We start from the raw sequence: 20,550 nt of genomic DNA on the forward strand, positions 1-20,550 counted from the left end.
AAAGAACTGTTGCAATCTTCTTCCCCTTATTCCAGTTACTTTAGAAAGTACAGTCAGTGAAGATTGTCATGGTTTGACCTTTGAGACACTTAAATTTGGTCCACATTTGACCAGGGAAGAGTAAAAGACAGCGGTTCAAACATTGTATGGTCATTTTGAATTCCTTGTCATGCCCTTTAGCCTTTGTAATGCTCCAGCTACCTTTCAGCACTTAATGTCTTCGAAGATCTTCTAGATCATTTTGTATTGGCCTATTTGGATGACATACTAATATTTTTTGAAAATCTCAAAGAATATTATAAGCAAGTTAGCATGGTTTTATGTTTTCTGGAGTCCAGGATCTGAGCTACCAAGAACTCCTCTTCACCTTGAACCATCACTGGTGGAGGAGGTGGTGGGCTTCTTCCGGGAAAGGTGTTCTCCTTGAATGATTTGAGCAGTGATACATGGAACACTGGATAGATTCGAAGACTGCCAGGGAGTTTTAGATGGAAGGTGACAGCCCACTTTTGCAAAAATCTGAAAGGGCCCGGTAAACTTTTGCCCCAATTTGGGAGCAGGTACATGGGCCTTTAGGTTCTTGGTTGATAACCATACTTTTTCTTCCCCCTGGAAGGCAGGGGCAGCTTGTCTGTGTTTATTCATGACCTCTTTGTAAGCATCTTGGGCTTCCTGTAAAACTTCCTTTAAAGGGGTTCTGACATGAATAATTTTTTTATGCTTTAGCAGCCATTGCTCCCTGGTCTGCCTAATGGACCCAGGGAACCCATGGGTTAATGGCTGCTAAAGCAAAAAAATCTTATACTTACCTTGTCTCCTGTTGTTGTTGACATCGGGGGGTCATCTCCCGGCAGCATATTAGCACTTTCTGCTTAGGTTAAGCAGCCTGACTAGAGCCACCTGATTGGTGCACGCTGTGCAGTCACGTGGTGCCGAAGAGCCAATCAGGTGGCTCTAATCAGCAGCGCTGCTTAACCTAAGCAGAAAGTGCTAGTATGCCTCCCGGCAGGCAGTCTTCTTCCTCCAGCAGCCGCGCCACTCCGGGATCGCGCGCATGAGCAGTGGAGAGGTGCCCTCTGACAGGAGTCAGGACGGGCTGCGTCTCCACTGCGCATGCGCAGCACTCCGGAGTTCAGCCGGACGGACGGGCCGCCCACAGCAAGCACTGCTTGTGACGTGCTTGCTGTGGCGGTCCGTCCGTTGACCTCGGAAGTGCCTGACGGACGGACCAGAGCAAGAAGCGGTCTTTTTGACCGCTCCTGCTCTGCTTTAAAGGCACAGAAGAAGATGCCGGCTGGAGGGGACATGCCTGGCGATCGGGCCAGGCCAGGCAAGGTGAGTACAATTTTTTTTTTTTCATGTCAGAACCCCTTTAACTCTTCCTGAGTTCTAGCCAGCGCTGTCAGTCTCTTGCTGACAGTCTGCACCGCAGTATTAATAGGGAGGCCAGGAATAATGGCAGGATTCATACCATAATTGGCATAGAATGGAGTCTGGGCAGTAGAACTGTGTTTTTACATTATTATAGGTAAACTCTGCTGTCAATAAGTAATCCACCCAATCGTCCTGATGGGAGATGGGAGATATAGTAGCAAAGATACTGCTCCAGAGTCGGATTTGTTCTCTCAGTCTGGCCATTAGACCGTGGATGAAAGGCAGAGGAAAGATTCATGGAGATTCCCAGGGCCGTGCAGAAGTGTTTCCAGAATCTTGAGGTGAATTGAACTCCTTTATCAGAGACCACATCCTTAGGGATTCCATGTAGTCAGAACACTTCCTGGATTATCAACTCCACAGTGTGTTTAGTCGTGGGAATCTTTTCAATGAGGATGAAGTGAGACATCTTCATGAGTTGGTCCATAACCACAAGGATTCCCCTCGAGGGGGACGGATGAACTATGAAGTCCATAGATATAGACCCCTGTGGCCTGGATGGAACTGGAAGGGGCTATAACAAACGAAGAGGGCAAGCTAGTGGTGTCTTGTTCCGAGCACATACTTCACAAGAGGTAACATACCTCTTTACATCCTTCCTGAAGTCAGACCACCAGAAAAAATGAAGTAAAACTTCCAAGGTCTTTGTGACCCCAAGGTGAGTGGCAAGTTTGGAGTTGCTAACTAGTTAGAGAACTTCAAGTTGACCAGCTTTGGGGACATATAGTTGATGTTCCCATCTCCAAAGTCCATTCTCAAAAGAGAGCTTCATGTCCTTAGAAGTCCAATTTAGAAAAGAGTCACTTTCGTAATCTCCTCTAAACTTTGTTATGAGGTCCTCAGAATGCAGGATGCCTACAAAATTATTTGAAGACAGGATTGTGTGGTCTTTATTTAACTTCTCTTCAGGGTCTACAAATATCCTTGACAATGTATCTACCTTCCCATTTCGGGAACCTGGGCGGTAGGACACAACAAAATTAAACCTGGAGAAAAACAGGGCCCATCATACTTGTTTTGTAGAGATGAGCGAACACCAAAATGTTCGGGTGTTCGTTATTCGGAACGAACTTCCCGTGATGCTCGAGGGTTCGTTTCGAACAACGAACGCCATTGAAGTCAATGGGCGACCAGAACATTTTTGCATTTCGCCGATGCTCGCTAAGGTTTTCATGTGTGAAAATCTGGGCAATTCAGGAAAGTGATGGGAATGACACAGTGACGGATAGGGCAGGCGAGGGGCTACGTGTTGGGCTGCATCTCAAGTTCACAGGTCCCACTATTAAGCCACAATACCGGCAAGAGTGGGCCCCCCCCCTCCCAACAACTTTTACTTCTGAAAAGCCCTCATTAGCATGGCATACCTTTGCTAAGCACCACACTACCTGCAACAAAGCACAATCACTGCCTGCATGACACTCCACTGACACTTCTCCTGGGTTACATGCTGCCCAACCGCCCCCCCTCCCCCCCCCCCACAGCGCACACCAAAGTGTCCCTGGGCAGCCTTCAGCTGCCCTCATGCCACACCACGCTCATGTCTATTTAGAATTGCGTCTGCCATGACAAGGGACCGCAGGCACACACTGCAGAGGTTGGCACGGCTAGGCAGCGACCCTCTTTAAAAGTGGCGGAGCGATAGCCCACAATGCTGTACAGAAGCAATGAGAAATAGAATCCTGTGCCACCGCCATCAGGAGCTGCACACGTGGGCATAGCAATGGGGAACCTATGTGCCACACACTATTCATTCTGTCAAGGTGTCTGCATGCCCCAGTCAGACCGGGCTTTTTAATTCATAGACACAGGCAGGTACAACTCCCTATTGTGAAGTCCCTGTCGACCCACAGCATGGGTGGCTCCCTGGAACCCACCGGCGGTACACAGAAATATCCCATTGCATTGCCCAACACAGCTGAGGTAGTAATGTCGTGCTTAATGCAGGTGGGCTTCGGCCCACACTGCATGCCCCAGTCTGACTGGGGTTCTTTATAAGTGTACAGATGTAGTAAAAACTCCGTGTGCACCTACAGCATGGGTGGGTGCCAGGAAGCCACCGGCGGTACATAGAAATATCCCATTGCATTGCCCAACACAGCTGAGGTAGTAATGTTGTGCTTAACCCTTTCCAATCCAATTTGTATATGGTTTTCCTAGGGGGCTTACTCTTTTTCTGCCGTTATACAACGGCGCTATATGCTGGCTAAAGCCAGTACTGCATGAGCTGACACGTAGGATAGGCTCCGACAGCAGAGAGGCTGGCAATATACAGTAAGAGAACCCCGACGGACGTCTACCAACAACGGAGCTGTACAGCCTTAAACCCTAATGTCTTCACAGGTCACACAGTGGACTGGAAAGGGTTAATGCAGGTGGGTTTCGGCCCACACTGCATGCCCCAGTCAGACTGGGGTTCTTTACAAGTGGACACATGTAGGTTAAACTCCCTGTGGACCCACTGCCTGGGTGGGTGCCAGGAAGCCACCGGCGGTACATAGAAATATCCCATTGCATTGCCCAACACAGCTGAGGTAGTAATGTCGTGCGTAATACAGGTGGGCTTCGGCCCACACTGCATGCCCCAGTCAGATGGGTTCTTTAGAAGTGTACAGATGTATTAAAAACTCAGTGTGCACCTACAGCATGGGTGGCTCCCTGGAACCCACCGGCGGTACACAAAAATATCCCATTGCATTGCCCAACACAGCTGAGGTAGTAATGTCGTGCTTAATGCAGGTGGGCTTCGGCCCACACTGCATGCCCCAGTCAGACTGGGGTTCTTTACAAGTGGACACATGTAGGTTAAACTCCCTGTGGACCCACTGCCTGGGTGGGTGCCAGGAAGCCACCGGCGGTACATAGAAATATCCCATTGCATTGCCCAACACAGCTGAGGTAGTAATGTCGTGCGTAATACAGGTGGGCTTCGGCCCACACTGCATGCCCCAGTCAGACGGGTTCTTTAGAAGTGTACAGATGTATTAAAAACTCAGTGTGCACCTACAGCATGGGTGGCTCCCTGGAACCCACCGGCGGTACACAAAAATATCCCATTGCATTGCCCAACACAGCTGAGGTAACGTCAGCTGTAATGCAGGTGGCCTAAAAATTAATTTGATTACACTGTAGGCGAGGGCCCACAAAAATTGCTGTATCAACAGTACTAATGTACATCCCAAAAATTGGCCATGGCCAGCCAAGAGGGCAGGTGAAACCCATTAATCGCTTTGGTTAATGTGGCTTAAGTGGTAACTAGGCCTGGAGGCAGCCCAGTGTAACGAAAAATTGGTTGAAGTTAAAGTTCCAATGCTTTTAAGCGCATTGAAACTTATAAAAATTGTTCTGAAAAATTATTTGAGTGAGCCTTGTGGCCCTAAGAAAAATTGCCCGTTCAGCGTGATTACGTGAGGTTTCAGGAGGAGGAGCAGGAGGAGGAGGAGGAGGAATATTAGACACAGATTGATGAAGCAGAAATGTCCCCGTTTTGGATGGTGAGAGAGAACGTAGCTTCCATCCGCAGGTGCAGCCTACGTATTGCTTACGTATCGCTGCTGTCCGCTGGTGGAGAACAGAAGTCTGGGGAAATCCAGCCTTTGTTCATCTTGATGAGTGTTAGCCTGTCGGCACTGTCGGTTGACAAGCGGCTACGCTTATCTGTGATGATTCCCCCAGCCGCACTAAACACCCTCTCCGACAACACGCTAGCCGCAGGACAAGCAAGCACCTCCAGGGCATACAGCGCTAGTTCAGGCCACATGTCCAGCTTCGATACCCAGTAGTTGTAGGGGGCAGAGGCGTCACCAAGGATGGTCGTGCGATCCGCTACGTACTCCCTCACCATCCTTTTACAGTGCTCCCGCCGACTCAGCCGTGACTGGGGAGCGGTGACACAGTCTTGGTGGGGAGCCATAAAGCTGGCCAGGCCCTTAAAGACTGTTGCACTGCCTGGGATGTACATGCTGCTCGATCTACGCACATCCCCTGCTACCTTGCCCTCGGTACTGCGCCTTCTGCCACTAGCGCTGTCGGCTGGGAATTTTACCATCAGCTTGTCCGCAAGGGTCCTGTGGTATAGCAACACTCTCGAACCCCTTTCCTCTTCGGGAATCAGAGTGGGCAGGTTCTTCTTATACCGTGGATCGAGCAGTGTGTACACCCAGTAATCCGTAGTGGCCAGAATGCGTGCAACGCGAGGGTCACGAGAAAGGCATCCTAACATGAAGTCAGCCATGTGTGCCAGGGTACCTGTACGCAACACATGGCTGTCTTCACTAGGAAGATCACTTTCAGGATCCTCCTCCTCCTCCTCCTCCTCCTCAGGCCATACACGCTGAAAGGATGACAGGCAATCAGCCGGTGTACCGTCAGCAGCGGCCCAAGCTGTCTCTTCCCCCTCCTCCTCATCCTCCTCATGCTCCTCCTCCTCCTCCTGTACGCGCTGAGAAATAGACAGGAGGGTGCCCTGACTATCCAGCGGCATACTGTCTTCCCCCGCCCCCGTTTCCGAGCGCAAAGCAGCTGCCTTTATGGTTTGCAGGGAATTTCTCAAGATGCATAGCAGAGGAATGGTGACGCTAATGATTGTAGCATCGCCGCTCACCCCCTGGGTAGACTCCTCAAAATTACCAAGGACATGGCAGATGTCTGCCAACCAGGCCCACTCTTCTGAAAGGAATTGAGGAGGCTGACTCCCACTGCGCCGCCCATGTTGGAGTTGGTATTCGACTATAGCTCTACGTTGTTCATAGAGCCTGGCCAACATGTGGAGCGTAGAGTTCCACCGTGTGGGCACGTCGCACAGCAGTCGGTGCACTGGCAGCTTAAAGTGATGTTGCAGGGTGCGCAGGGTGGCAGCGTCCGTGTGGGACTTGCGGAAATGTGCGCAGAGCCGGCGCGCCTTTACGAGCAGGTCTGACAAGCGTGGGTAGCTTTTCAGAAAGCGCTGAACCACCAAATTAAAGACGTGGGCCAGGCATGGCACGTGCGTGAGGCTGCCGAGCTGCAGAGCCGCCACCAGGTTACGGCCGTTGTCACACACGACCATGCCCGGTTGGAGGCTCAGCGGCGCAAGCCAGCGGTCGGTCTGCTGTGTCAGACCCTGCAGCAGTTCGTGGGCCGTGTGCCTCTTATCGCCTAAGCTGAGTAGTTTCAGCACGGCCTGCTGACGCTTGCCCACCGCTGTGCTGCCACACCGCGCGACACCGACTGCTGGCGACATGCTGCTGCTAACACATCTTGATTGCGAGACAGAGGAGGAGGAGGAGGAGGAGGGTGCTTTAGTGGAGGAAGCATACACCTCCGCAGATACCACCACCGAGCTGGGGCCCGCAATTCTGGGGGTGGGTAGGACGTGAGCGGTCCCGGGCTCTGACTCTGTCCCAGCCTCCACTAAATTCACCCAATGTGCCGTCAGGGAGATGTAGTGGCCCTGCCCGCCTGTGCTTGTCCACGTGTCCGTAGTTAAGTGGACCGTGGCAGTAACCGCGTTGGTGAGGGCGCGCACAATGTTGCGGGAGACGTGGTCGTGCAGGGCTGGGACGGCACATCGGGGAAAGTAGTGGCGACTGGGAACTGAGTAGCGCGGGGCCGCCGCCTCCATGATACTTTTGAAGGACTCAGTTTCCACAACCCTATACGGCAGCATCTCAAGGCTGATGAATTTTGCTATGCGGACGGTTAACGTTTGAGCGTGCGGGTGCGTGGCGGCGTACTTGCGCTTGCGCTCGAACACTTGCGCAAGCGACGGCTGAACGGTGCGCTGAACTACACTGCTGGATGGGGCCGAGGACAGCGGAGATGAGGGTGTGGGTGCAGGCCATGAGGCGGTAGTGCCTGTGTCCTGAGAGGGGGGTTGCATCTCAGTGGCAGGTTGGGGCACAGGGGGAGAGGCAGGGGTGCAAACCGGAGGCGGTGAACGGCCTTCGTCCCACCTTGTGGGGTGCTTGGCCATCATATGTCTGCGCATGGTGGTGGTGGTGAGGCTGTTGGTGTTGGCTCCCCGGCTGAGCTTTGCGCAACAAAGGTTGCACACCACTGTTCGTCGGTCGTCAGGCGTCTCTGTGAAAAACTGCCAGACCTTAGAGCACCTCGGCCTCTGCAGGGTGGCATGGCGCGAGGGGGCGCTTTGGGAAACACTTGGTGGATTATTCGGTCTGGCCCTGCCTCTACCCCTGGCCCTGGCCACCGCACTGCCTCTTGCAACCTGCCCTGCTGATGCCCTTGACTCCCCCTCTGAAGACCTGTCCTCCTGAGTAAGCGTTGCACACCAGGTGGGGTCAGTCACCTCATCGTCCTGCTGCTCTTCCTCCGAATCCTCTGTGCGCTGCTCCCTTGGACTTACTGCCCTTACTACTACCTCACTGCAAGACAACTGTGTCTGATCGTCATCGTCCTCCTCACCCACAGAAAGTTGTTGAGACAGTTGGCGGAAGTCCCCAGCCTCTTCCCTCGGACCCCGGGAACTTTCGAATGGTTGGGCATCAGTGACGATAAACTCCTCTGGTGGGAGAGGAACCGCTGCTGCCCAATCTAAGCAGGGGCCCGAGAACAGTTCCTGAGCAGGTGTCATTGTAGTGGAGTGAGGAGGCTGGGAGGAAGGAGGAGCAGCAGACAGAGGATTCGGATTTGCAGCAGTGGACGGCGCAGAACTGAGTGTTGACGATAGGTTGCTCGAAGCACTTTCTGCCATCCAGAACAGGACCTGCTCACACTGCTCATTTTCTAATAACCGTCTCCCGCGTGGACCCATTAATTGGGCGATGAATGTGGGGACGCCAGAAACGTGCCTCTCTCCTAATCGCGCAGCAGTCGGCTGCGACACACCGGGATCAGGAGCTCGGCCTGTGCCCACACCCTGACTTGGCCCTCCGCGTCCTCGGCCGCGTCCACGTCCTCTAGGCCTACCCCTACCCCTCAGCATGCTGTATTACCAGTGATTTGATTTCACAGGCAGGAAATAAATTGGCGCAAGACTGCAGGCCAAATATAATTTTTTCCCTTTTTGGAAAACGAAAGGCCCCACTGCCTCTAGTGAATGAATAATCTAAGTTTAATAACTGTGCTGTGTCCCTGCTAATGTGTCACAGAACGTGAGGGTAGCAGAGTTATTATAACTCTGGCAGAGCAGGTATTTTTTTTCCCAATTAAGGAAAGCAAATGGCGAAGCCAGCAGTAAAGCGTAGCTGGGTGCGTATGATTTAGCAATGTTTTTCACGCAGCTCACACGTGTCCACCGCCCGTAAGGACGGACAGAGGCTGGACAAATAGATTTGTTTCCACTTGTTTTTCCACCAAAAGGCAGCACTGCGTATATTCAATGAACATGAGAAGTTTAATAACTGTGCTGTGTCCCTGCTAATGTGTCACAGAACGTGAGGGTAGCAGAGTTATTATAACTCTGGCAGAGCAGGTATTTTTTTTCCCAATTAAGGAAAGCAAATGGCGAAGCCAGCAGTAAAGCGTAGCTGGGTGCGTATGATTTAGCAATGTTTTTCACGCAGCTCACACGTGTCCACCGCCCGTAAGGACGGACAGGCTGGACAAATAGATTTGTTTCCACTTGTTTTTCCACCAAAAGGCAGCACTGCGTATATTCAATGAACATGAGAAGTTTAATAACTGTGCTGTGTCCCTGCTAATGTGTCACAGAACGTGAGGGTAGCAGAGTTATTATAACTCTGGCAGAGCAGGTATTTTTTTTCCCAATTAAGGAAAGCAAATGGCGAAGCCAGCAGTAAAGCGTAGCTGGGTGCGTATGATTTAGCAATGTTTTTCACGCAGCTCACACGTGTCCACCGCCCGTAAGGACGGACAGAGGCTGGACAAATAGATTTGTTTTCACTTGTTTTTCCACCAAAAGGCAGCACTGCGTATATTCAATGAACATGAGAAGTTTAATAACTGTGCTGTGTCCCTGCTAATGTGTCACAGAACGTGAGGGTAGCAGAGTTATTATAACTCTGGCAGAGCAGGTATTTTTTTTCCCAATTAAGGAAAGCAAATGGCGAAGCCAGCAGTAAAGCGTAGCTGGGTGCGTATGATTTAGCAATGTTTTTCACGCAGCTCACACGTGTCCACCGCCCGTAAGGACGGACAGAGGCTGGACAAATAGATTTGTTTTCACTTGTTTTTCCACCAAAAGGCAGCACTGCGTATATTCTATGAATAATAACTGTGTTGTGGCCCTGCCTATACAATTCTTTCCCTGCAGTATCAATGGAGGGTGGAATGCTCTGCAGAGGCGATTTTGAGAAGCCCAAAAAAAATGCAGCACAGCTAACAGCAGCCTGGACAGTACTGCACACGGATAAATATGGCCCTAGAAAGGACCGTTGAGGTTCTTGAAGGCTACACTCACTCCTAACACTCTCCCTGCCTATGCAGCACTTCTGTCCCTAATGCCAGGTGCAACGCTCTGCAGAGCCGATTTTGAGGGAAAAAAAATGCCACTGCTAACAGCAGCCAACACACAGCTATCAGTGGCCCTAATAAGGACCTTTGGGGGGTCTTGAAGCCTACACTAACTACCAATTCTTTCCCTACAGCAGCTCCGGTATAAACAGCACTGTCCCTCATCTAACTCACCAGGCATCTGAGGCGAGCCGCGGGAGGGGCCGACTTTTATATTAGGCGAACACCTGATCTCGCCAGCCACTCACAGCAGGGGGGTGGTATAGGGCTTAAACGTTGCAGGGGGAAGTTGTAATGCCTTCCCTGTCTTTCAATTGGCCAGAAAAGCGCGCTAACGTCTCAGGGAAGGAAGTGAAAGTAACCAGAACACCGCATGGTGTTCGTTACGAATAACGAACATCCCGAACACCCTAATATTCGCACGAATATCAAGCTCGGACGAACGCGTTCGCTCATCTCTATTGTTTTGTCTTGCAGATAACCTCTTGGCAGTGCAGAGGAATTCTACATTTTTATGGTCAGTAAGCACAGTTACTGGATGATGGGTTCCCTCAAAAGGTTCCCAAGAGGTACCTCCATTCGGTGAAAGCCACCTTGATGGCCAGAAATTCCTTGTTCCCAATATTATAGTTCTTTTCTGCAGGTGATAGGTGTAGGACAGAAATGTGCAAGGATGTAGTTGAATCTTATCTCCGACTCGCTGTGACATGATGGCTCCCACAGTGCAGTTAGAGGCATCCACCTCCATGACAAAAGGCAATTCTGGTTTTGGGTGGATCAGTACTGGTGCTGAAGTAAACAGAATCTTAAGTTTCTCAAAAGTGGCTTGTGGCTCCGGGGACCTGGAAAACATGTGTGCTTTCTTTGTGAGGGAGGTGATGGGAGAGATGCTTTTGAGAAGTCCTTGATAAATCTCCTGTAGAAATTCGAAAAAACAGTCAGGTGCTTTACTTCCTTTAAATTTCTTGGAGTAGGCCAATCTAGGATGGCTTTAATATTGCAGGGATCTATACTCTGGGGAGATAATGTATTCCAATAATTGTATTCGGGTCTGTTCAAACTCACATTTCTCTAGGTTGATGTAGAGGGTTTTCTTTTGGAGTCATTCCAAGACCACCCAAACTTGTCTGTGATGTTCCTCTAAATTGTCAGAGAATATGAGGATGTTGTCAAGATATGCCACAATGAATTGATCCAAGAGGTCTCAAAATACATAATTGATAAAGTACTGGAAAGTAGCAGGAGCATCGCAGAGAACAAATGGCATCACTAGAGATTCAAAGTGGCCATATCTTGTTCGGAAGGCCATCTTCCACTCCTCTCTGGGATGGATTCGTACCAGATTATATGCTCCTCTGAAGTCCAGTTTAGTAAAGACCATGGCTGACCGAAGCCTTTCCAGCAGTTCTGGGATTAACAGGAGAGGATAGCGATTCTTAATGGTAATCTTGTTTAGTTCCTGGTAATCAAAGCACGGTCGAAGAGTAAAATCTTTTTTTTCAATGAAGAAAATGGGTGCTCCTGCTGGAGAGGAAGAAAGCCAGATAATGCCTTTTTTTAGATTTTCACCCAGATGTTCCCTGAAGGGCCTCTAACTCTGGATCTGCTGGGTTGAAGATACGCCCAAATGGAATAGAAGATCCTGGGAGCAGCTCAATAGGACCTTGTGTGGTGCCGAGTGTTAAGGCAGCAGTATGCAGTCCTAAGCTCTTGCTCATGACCTGAAGGTTGCGAGTTCAATTCCTGCATGGTTCAGATTAACTCAGACTTCCATCCTTATCTGGACACACTGTGGAATAAGTTGGCGCTATACAAATAACAAGTCCCCCCAATAGGACAATGGTCTATGAGGTCTTCTTCTTGCTGCGAACATCCAGAAGTGAAGTTGTAATACAGTATTCAGTGGTCCAGTTGATAGAGTGATTTTGTGTAGAAAACCAGGGGATCCCAAGAATCACTGGAAATTTAGGGCATGAGATCAGTTGGAAGCTGATGGTTTCTTGATGGTCGGGGTTCATGTGGAGCTCCAGTTCAATTGTCTCCTGTATGACGGCACCTGAAGACAAGGGTGACTCATCCACAGTTTCCATATCTATTAGTATGGACTTGAGTCTGGTTGCAATGTCTTTGTCACGAGCGAATGTTAAGTCCATGAAGTACTCCCCTGCTCCTGAATTCAACATTGCTGAGCAGTGTGTCTTCTGATCGCCCATTACAATCTCAATTGGGAGGACGAAATGGTGGAGCGGGGAAAGAGTTTCCACACCGTTCTGAACTACTGGTACAATCCCCTTGTTTCATGATGACTGGATTGGCCATGGGTTTAATGCGGATCAAGTCAAGAGTTCTTTGGAGCTTGTTTGGACAGTTTAGGGCATAATGTTCTGAGCTCACATAATAAAGACACAGATTTTCAACCAGGCGCCTTTCCTTTTCAGTGGTGGAGAGAGGTTTGCAGATGGCGTCGACCTGCATGGATTCGGGAGCGGCTTAAGTCCTTGGTGGGGACTCAAAGTGGATTGACTGAAGGAGTACGAGGTGCTGGTGCCTGAAACCCACAATCTCTCCTTTCGCCACTTGGAAAGTTTCTAGTCAATCCGAATGCATAACTGGCATTTACCCACTCAGGTATTCCCCGACAAAATTGGCTCTGTTGTGCGGCAAGACTCCACATGGTATCATTCGCCCAGCAACAAAACTCTGCCATATATTCTGCAACAGACCGGCGCCCTTGTCGTAGGCTATCTAACCTCCCTTCAGCCATGGCACAGCAGTTCGGATCATCAAAGATTTGCCCCATAGCTGACCTGAAGGCATCGAGGCTGTCGAGGAGATTACTGTTGGTCTCTACTTATGGCAACGCCCAGGCAAGCGCCTCATCAGTGAGAAAGTTAATGATAAAGAATACCTTTTTCTGGTCGCTGGTGAGCAGTGTGGGCTGCATTTGAAAATAAATCCGGCATTGATTGAGGAAGCTTCTATACTGATGGCGATCCCCACCAAACTTTGCGGGCAGCACCATGCGTACATCAGAGCCTGAGTGATGCAGGTCCAGAAGTTGCTTCTGTAAACTGATGATTTCCTTCTGTTGATCTAGCACCAGTGCCTGTAATCCAGCCCATAAAAACGTTATGGGTCTTTGAATGTGCCGATATGAACGATAGTTATACCTTTTTTGAAAAGCATTTCTATTGTGCAAAACAGAAATATAAAATTATATACATTTTTAGCATCTCATTAATTATACTGACTCACAGAATTAAGTTACTATATCATTTTTATTGCAGAATACTGTAAAAAACACAATTCCAGAATTGCAGTTTTTTCTTAACCTCGCCTCCAAAAAGGGTAATAATAAGTCATCAAAATGTAATATGTTCACATAAATCATGTGAATGAAAACTACAGATGATCCTGCAAAATGCAAGTCCTCATACCTATCCTCAATACGTCATCAGTATCAGATTAATGGCAATCCGAGTCCTGGCCAGAGAAGACAGTGAAACACAGTTTACGGAGCTCTGATAGTTCCAGCTCTTAAAAACAGCTGAGCATTTGGGGTGCCAGAAGTCCCACCTTATACACACAATTTGAAGACCTAGACTGAGGATAGGTTATTGATATTTTAGTCCCAAAAAACTTCTTAAGGATGGTTTCACCCGGCTGAGAAAAGTCTGCGAGATTTGCGTGTTGCGAGATCTACAAATCTCATGTGAGTATGAACCCCATCCTTGAGAATGGAGTCATACACACAAGTGAAAAAATTGTGGCATTCTCTAACTTTTCACTTTCCTTGGAATGCATCACCCATTAATTTCAATGGGACCTTGAATACCTCACATGGCTCTAGCATGCCATGCCATGCGAGGTTTCCCATTGAAATGAATGGGAAACACTTCTGATCCTCTATCACACATGAAGCTTGTGTGAGAGGATCGGAACTTCACAGATGCAATGCAAGGAGTTTTTGCCTGAAAAACTCATAAAATCATAGAATCCTAGAATGGTAGAGTTGGAAGGGACCTCCAGGGTAATCTGGTCCAACCCCCTGCTCAGTGCAGGATCACTAAATAATCCCAGACAGATATTTGTCCAGCCTTTGTTTGAACACTTCCATTGAAGGAGAACTCACCACCTCCCATGGTAACCTGTTCCACTCATTGATCACCCTCACTGTGAGAAAGTTTTTTCTAATATCTAATTTGTGTCTCCTCCCTTTCAGTTTCATCCCATTGCTTCAGATATTTAACATCCGCAGGTAAATCGCACGTTCACAAGCACAATATTGGGCCGATATTTCGCTCGCCTGTGTGTACGTAGCCTTAGGGTGGCTCTGCACACAGCAATTTTTGGAAAGCGCACTTGCAGTTTTTGATGCAGTTTTTTGAGCCAAGCCAGAAGTGGATCCAGCAAGTAGAAGTAGAAGTCCTTCCTTTGTAGTTCTCATTCTTTTTTAACCCTTTCCAATCCACTGTCTGACGTCTAAAGACATTATGATTTAAGGCTGTACAGTTCCGATGTTGGAAGACGCCCGTTGAGGTTTTCTTACTGTATATTGTCAACCTCTCTACTATCGGAGCCTATCCAACGTGTCACCTCATGCAGTACTGGCTTTAGCCAGCATATAGTGCCATTGTATAACAGCAGAAAAAGAGTAAGCCCCCTAGGAAAACCATATACAAATTGGATGGGAAAGAGTTAATCCACTTCTGACTTTGTATCAAAAAGGTGCATCAAAAACTGCAAGCATATTTTCCCAGAAATGCTGTGTGTGAAGCGACTCTTCTAGTTAAACTCATTGTTATAATCTTTTCTAACATAAGCAGCAAAGAAGCTCCAGTGACCAAAGACATGAAGTCTTTGTGAAAAGGTAAGATTTGTGTGAACAAAAAAAAAAGATAAAAGTTTTCTAATTGCAGCCACCTCTAATTAGTTCCTTAGTTCCTCTAATTGATGTAAGGGCTGCTTTTTCCTTAAAGTTAAACTGGAATGTGATGTTTCACCATAACATATGTGCATGGGAAACCAGAAATACAGATATGTATATAGAATGTAGATATGTATATAGAAGGACAATTACTTGTAATTGGTAACAGTGCTTGAAGAATATTTGATATGGGAAAGGAAGTTGTATATTGAGTACTGCGTACCTTTCTCACACATCAATCTGCCCTCTGCGTCTACGTTTCAGGGTGCATTCACACAGGCGTATTAAGGGTCTCAGTCGTACATACTCAAGCGTGTGCGTTATTGTGCAGCATATTTATGCATTCCATATACTTAATACAGTATTTCAGTGCAGAAATACACACAAAGATAGGACATGCGCCTTTACGCAACTGAACTAAGCTGCAAAAATATGCAAATGTGAATAAACCAATTGAAATCAATGGGTTTTAGTCATAGGAATTACGTGTTGAAACAAAAGAATGCTTTAACCCTTTCCAATCCACTGCCTGACGTCTAAAGACATTCTGATTGAAGGCTTTACAGCTTCCGATGTCAGAAGACGTCCGGCAGGGTATTCTTACTGTATATTACTGGCCACTCTGTTGTCAGGGGCCTCTCCAGGATGTCCAATACCGTAGTACTGGCTCTATCCAGCAGGTGGTGCCATTGTTTAATGGCAGAAAGAGAAAACTCCCTAGGAAACCCTGAAAATTGGATTGCAAAGGGTTAATACATGGCGTATATACGCTCCTGTGAATGAGCCCTTATTTATACAGTCTTAAAAAGGGATTCTTTTTTTTTTCAATGTTACAGTAATAAACTATTGATGACTTTTGTCTAAGTGTGCCAATAATACATACCTCTCACCGTTTTCATTCACATGAGCTACCTGCGTCGTAAAAACACAAATATCGCCAATATATGCTTGATCCTATTTGTACAATGATTTAATTGAATCCTTCAGAACAAGATAATTCAATCTTTCTTCCTACTTTTTCTATACAAACTGACCGAGACAGTCTGAAAGCTGAGACTTGACAATGAAAGTTTTCAATGCTAAAACTTTTCTAATTAAAGTATGATGCATTAAATACAGCATGTTGTTCTGAAGAATATCCCCAAAAAGTTGGGAAATAATGAAATCCTGGCCTGTATGCAACAGAGATAAAAGGTAAGTGAAGTGCAGTTTATTATTTAGTACGCATAAAACCCATAACCATTTTTTCATGTTTTAGCATTGATGTAGAACTAGGATGAAAGTTAGATATCTTGCATGCTATTTCGCCACCTGGTGGACAGGATGATTTGTGCAGCTATTGTAAATTTCAAGGTCTTGCACAGATATAATTGCATAATGATTGTGTTATTTTAGACATTTTTTTTTTCATTTCATAAAGGATGGAGTCTACTGTGTATTGACTACATGATTGCCATGCTAAGTAATAAGGTAACAATAAATGTAAGCCTTTAAGGACTTTATTCTCTTTGTTCCCTCTATTTGCTAAAAGTACACTAAAAATGTATCTATTACAATTCCTGTTACAATATGTAAGCATCTACTAAGCAAAGCTACAATAAGGGGCAAGCAAACTAAGTTACAGTCTGTATGTAATGACTACATTTTCTATTGTCATTTTTCGCAAATCTGTTTTTATTGATTTTTAAGAATACAAATATTTTATAAATAATAGGCATGAAGGTCCAATATTGTTCTGGAGGGGTAACATCACTGCTTAGGGAGAGCACCAAGGAGGTGAGTGAGGAGACTTATAAGGCCATCCATGGCCTCTGGGTTATATGCAAATAAGGAAGATGGAAGAATACCTCTGCAGCGCCACCTATTGGATGGAAGCATTGCTGCAAATCAATGTCTGATCCTTTATACAGCTCGATATTGGTCACATTACAGAAGGGCAGATTCAAGTAAGGGCTCATTCACATCTGGGCTTTTGTTTCCTGTATAGCTGTTTTGTCTGAGGAGCAGCAAAGCGGAAAACAGTTCCATTTAAGTTCCCATTAATTTCAATGGGAAATGAAGTGGTTCACATCAGTTCACCTCCTTTCCATTTGATTTCTGTTCTTGAAATGGAAATAGTATTGCAGACTGCTGCATTACCGTTTCTGGGGGGGGGGGCGGAAAGACTTCATTTTTTTTACATTATAGTCAATGGGTGATGGAACTGCATAGAAAGGTTTAATTAGTTTCTATTCTTGATTTCCGTTTAACGGATTCGTTTTTACATGTTCACGCTCAGATTGTTAGAAAGACAAAAAGGATAAAAGACTGATCCATTTAAAGGATGTAAATGAAACAAACGTGAAACAAACTAATAGAAATGGTCTGTTTTTTGACAGATCTGTCTACTGGATTGGTTAAAAAAAGGAAACTATGGTTTTTATTTGGTTGAGTTTTTAATCAGTTTTACTATTTGTTTCATTAAAAAAAAGAATCCTTTGAAAACAGAATAGAAAATGCTAATGTGAACGAACCCTAAGTGATCGTATATATCAGTGGTACAGAGCATTACTAATAATGGTTTAAACAACCAAAAAGTGGCCAATTTGTAACATGTAACATTGGAGACATGAGGGACTATAATATTTTAATAGACGTTAAAGGGGTTGTCCCACTTCTAGAAGTTTTGTTGCAGGAAGCAGAAAGCTCCATACATTATGCAATGGCTCAGATTGGTACTACAGGTTGAGTCTTACTGAAGTAAATGGGACCCTGCTTGCAATACCAACCTGGGCCACTGCACTATGTATAGAGCTGTCTGTTTCCTGCAGCAAAACAGCTAGAAGTGGGATAACATCTTTAACCTTGCAAGCTGAGTAATATACCTAAGCAAAAAAGAAGGGAAAGAGGAGTGAGAGGCCAGGATAAGGTTAGTGTCAATATTGGGACTTGATAAATATTCTCCAGGAATCCCATTGTGAAAAATATTTAGGGTGTGTTTCCATTTCTCAACTGGCAAATTTGTCCATTCTTGCAATTTCCAGATTTTTTTTCCAGCCAAATCTATAGTTGGGGGTTTTGTGGACTTCCATTTAAGAGGACTAGAGCAATTTAACTGCTATTAGGAGTATAGTACATAGACTGTTAGAAGTGTGGAGATGGTAGTCACAAAGAACCTTCTAAGGGGTTAGTTTAATAACTACATATTTGGTTACAGGCTATGGGCCTTTGGGGGTGGGTAATTGCTTTCCACTTAAATGCATGTATGTTAGGCTGACAGTCATTTTTGCAATAGGTTTGCATTTTCATAAAAAAATTTTACACATCAGATGCAGATTTTACATATCACTGTATATGGAAACTGCAGTTTAAGTCTCAATAGGAGATCTGTCAGTGAGGCTGGACTGATGACTTGGTTTTCAGCCCTTATCACTTCTCTCACACTTTTCATTAGCCAATTTATGCTCTCAACAAAGAAACTTTGTTGTGATCATAAATTAACTGATACGTATATGCAGGAAAGGAAAAAGCAGGGGAAACTAAGCCACCAGTCCAGCTTCACCGACAGACCTCCTGCTGAGAGTTAAACTGCAGTTTCCATGTACAGGGATATGTAGAAACTGCAAAAGCGAAATGGTGAAAAAAACGTTAATCAAACTCTCTTGCAAAAGTGATTGTCAGGAAAAACATACGTATTTAAGTAAGAAAAAAAAGCCCCCTCCCAAAAGGTGTCCACAGCGTTTAATGAGAGAGAAAGAGAGAGAGAAAGAGAGAGAGAGAGAGAAAGAAAGAGAGAGAGAACAGAGAGAGAGAAAGAGAGAGAGAAAGAGAGAGAGAAAGAGAGAAAGAGAGAGAGAAAGAGAGAAAGAGAGAGAGAAAGAAAGAGAGAAAGAAAGAGAGAGAGAAAGAGAGAGAGAGAGAAAGAAAGAGAGAGAGAAAGAGAGAAAGAAAGAGAGAGAAAGAGAGGAAAGAAAGAGAGAGAAAGAAAGAGAGAAAGAAAGAAAGAAAGAGAAAGAGAGAGAAAGAAAGAAAGAAAGAGAGAGAGAAAGAGGAAGAGAGAGAGAGAGAAAAGAGAGAGAGAAAGAAAAAAAAAGAAGAAAGAAAGAAGAGAGAAAGAAAGAGAGAGAAAGAAAGAGAGAAAGAGAGAGAGTGAGAGAGAGAGAAAGAAAGAGAGAGAGAGGATTCTCCACGCTCCTCTTGGAAATATGCAAATAAGGTACCATCTGATCATGTCATCACATACATGGACTTCTGGATCTGTTCTCCCGAATTCATATAATCATACTGCATATGTCGTGACCGTAGTGCAAACCCTCAGCAAATCACCACTCCTCTCTCATTGTGGGAATCAAAAAATCAATAGAAACTGTATCTGATTGGCCAAAGATATGATTTATATGTACGTGTCAACTCATTATATGGCAAACACACGTTATTGATTTTGATATCCCTTGTGTTTCTGGTAATTTGAGTTGTCATTTTGTACACTTTTTGTTGGTTTTCTGTATGGGATGAATTGGTCCAGTGCGGCTGTTACTGTAAATTTCATTTCTTCCCATAATTCATCTGGAGTTTTTCTAGTTGTGCAGAGTGACCAAATCTGTTTTTTACCTTTACCGCATACTCTGCTGGATGTTGCTGGTGTCAAAGTGTTTTATTGCAGGTGATCTTATCGTGTTGCTGGAACAGACTTTCACAATGAGTAGCTGGTGGTCAGCACCACAATGAGCGCCAGGTAGCATCTTGACTGCTTGTGCTGAGCTCTTCCAATATTGTTGGCAAATGAAATAGTCGATCTGGTTGTGATGCTGTCTATTCGGAGCTGTTCACATGTATAAACAGCGTTTTCGCTGTTCAAACCACGTGTTTGCAATCAAACAATTTTCTTGACAGCATTGAACCAAACGATCAGAAGCCTTATTCCATTCCCCTGATCGAACATGCCTACTACTGGTGGCTCCTCTACCATGCTTACTACTGGTGGCTCCTCTACCATGCCTACTTTAGCGTTAAAGTCCCCAGTAATAAAGATAATGTCTTTGGTGGGGACTTGATTGATTGCTTGTTGAAGATCCGCATAAAGTTTTTCAACATCCTCTTCTTCTGCATCAGTGGTGGGTGCATAAATCTGCAGAACTGTGAGCAAGCGAGGCTTGGAAGTATAGGATATAACATAACTGACACGGTGGAACAATTCATCATACAGAAAACCAAAAAGGCCAAAATGACATTAGGATGCAACAATTGAAATCGCCAACAAGAGACAAACAGCCCAAACCACTGACAACAGCATGGATTTCAGATTGCTAAATGCTGAATTTCAGAGAGAATCGAATGAGCATCAAAATAGAGCGATAGTGAGAATGAACCCATTGAAAAAGTGGGGTCTATTCTTTGTGCATTGCACACACAAACATGCTCGTGTGAAGAAGCCCTAAAACACAAGTGCTACGAGCGGCCAAGATCCACCAGTGCCTTTGGGCACCCTTCCTACAATGACTTAATACACTTTCACTGGACACAACGTTATGGGATTTAAAAAGCCAATTAGCTGTTCCAGTAACGTCTGAGGCGTGGTCTAGTACCAGGGCTGAATAGTTATAGATCCAACTACGTGCTTCATAACTGCCATGCATGTAAATCACATTAGAGAGATTCAGTTTCCTTTCAACATCAAAGTTCATCTTTAACTCTGTGCACCATTTTTAAATCGAAAATTCCTGCTTGTTAACTTCATAAAATATCTTTCCAGGTTAGACATTAAATCTACTATAATTGAATGTTGCTACAGAATAAAACAT

The sequence above is a fragment of the Eleutherodactylus coqui genome, chromosome 8 (genome assembly GCF_035609145.1).
Source record: "Eleutherodactylus coqui strain aEleCoq1 chromosome 8, aEleCoq1.hap1, whole genome shotgun sequence".
In the NCBI taxonomy this organism is placed as follows: Eukaryota; Metazoa; Chordata; class Amphibia; order Anura; family Eleutherodactylidae; genus Eleutherodactylus; species Eleutherodactylus coqui.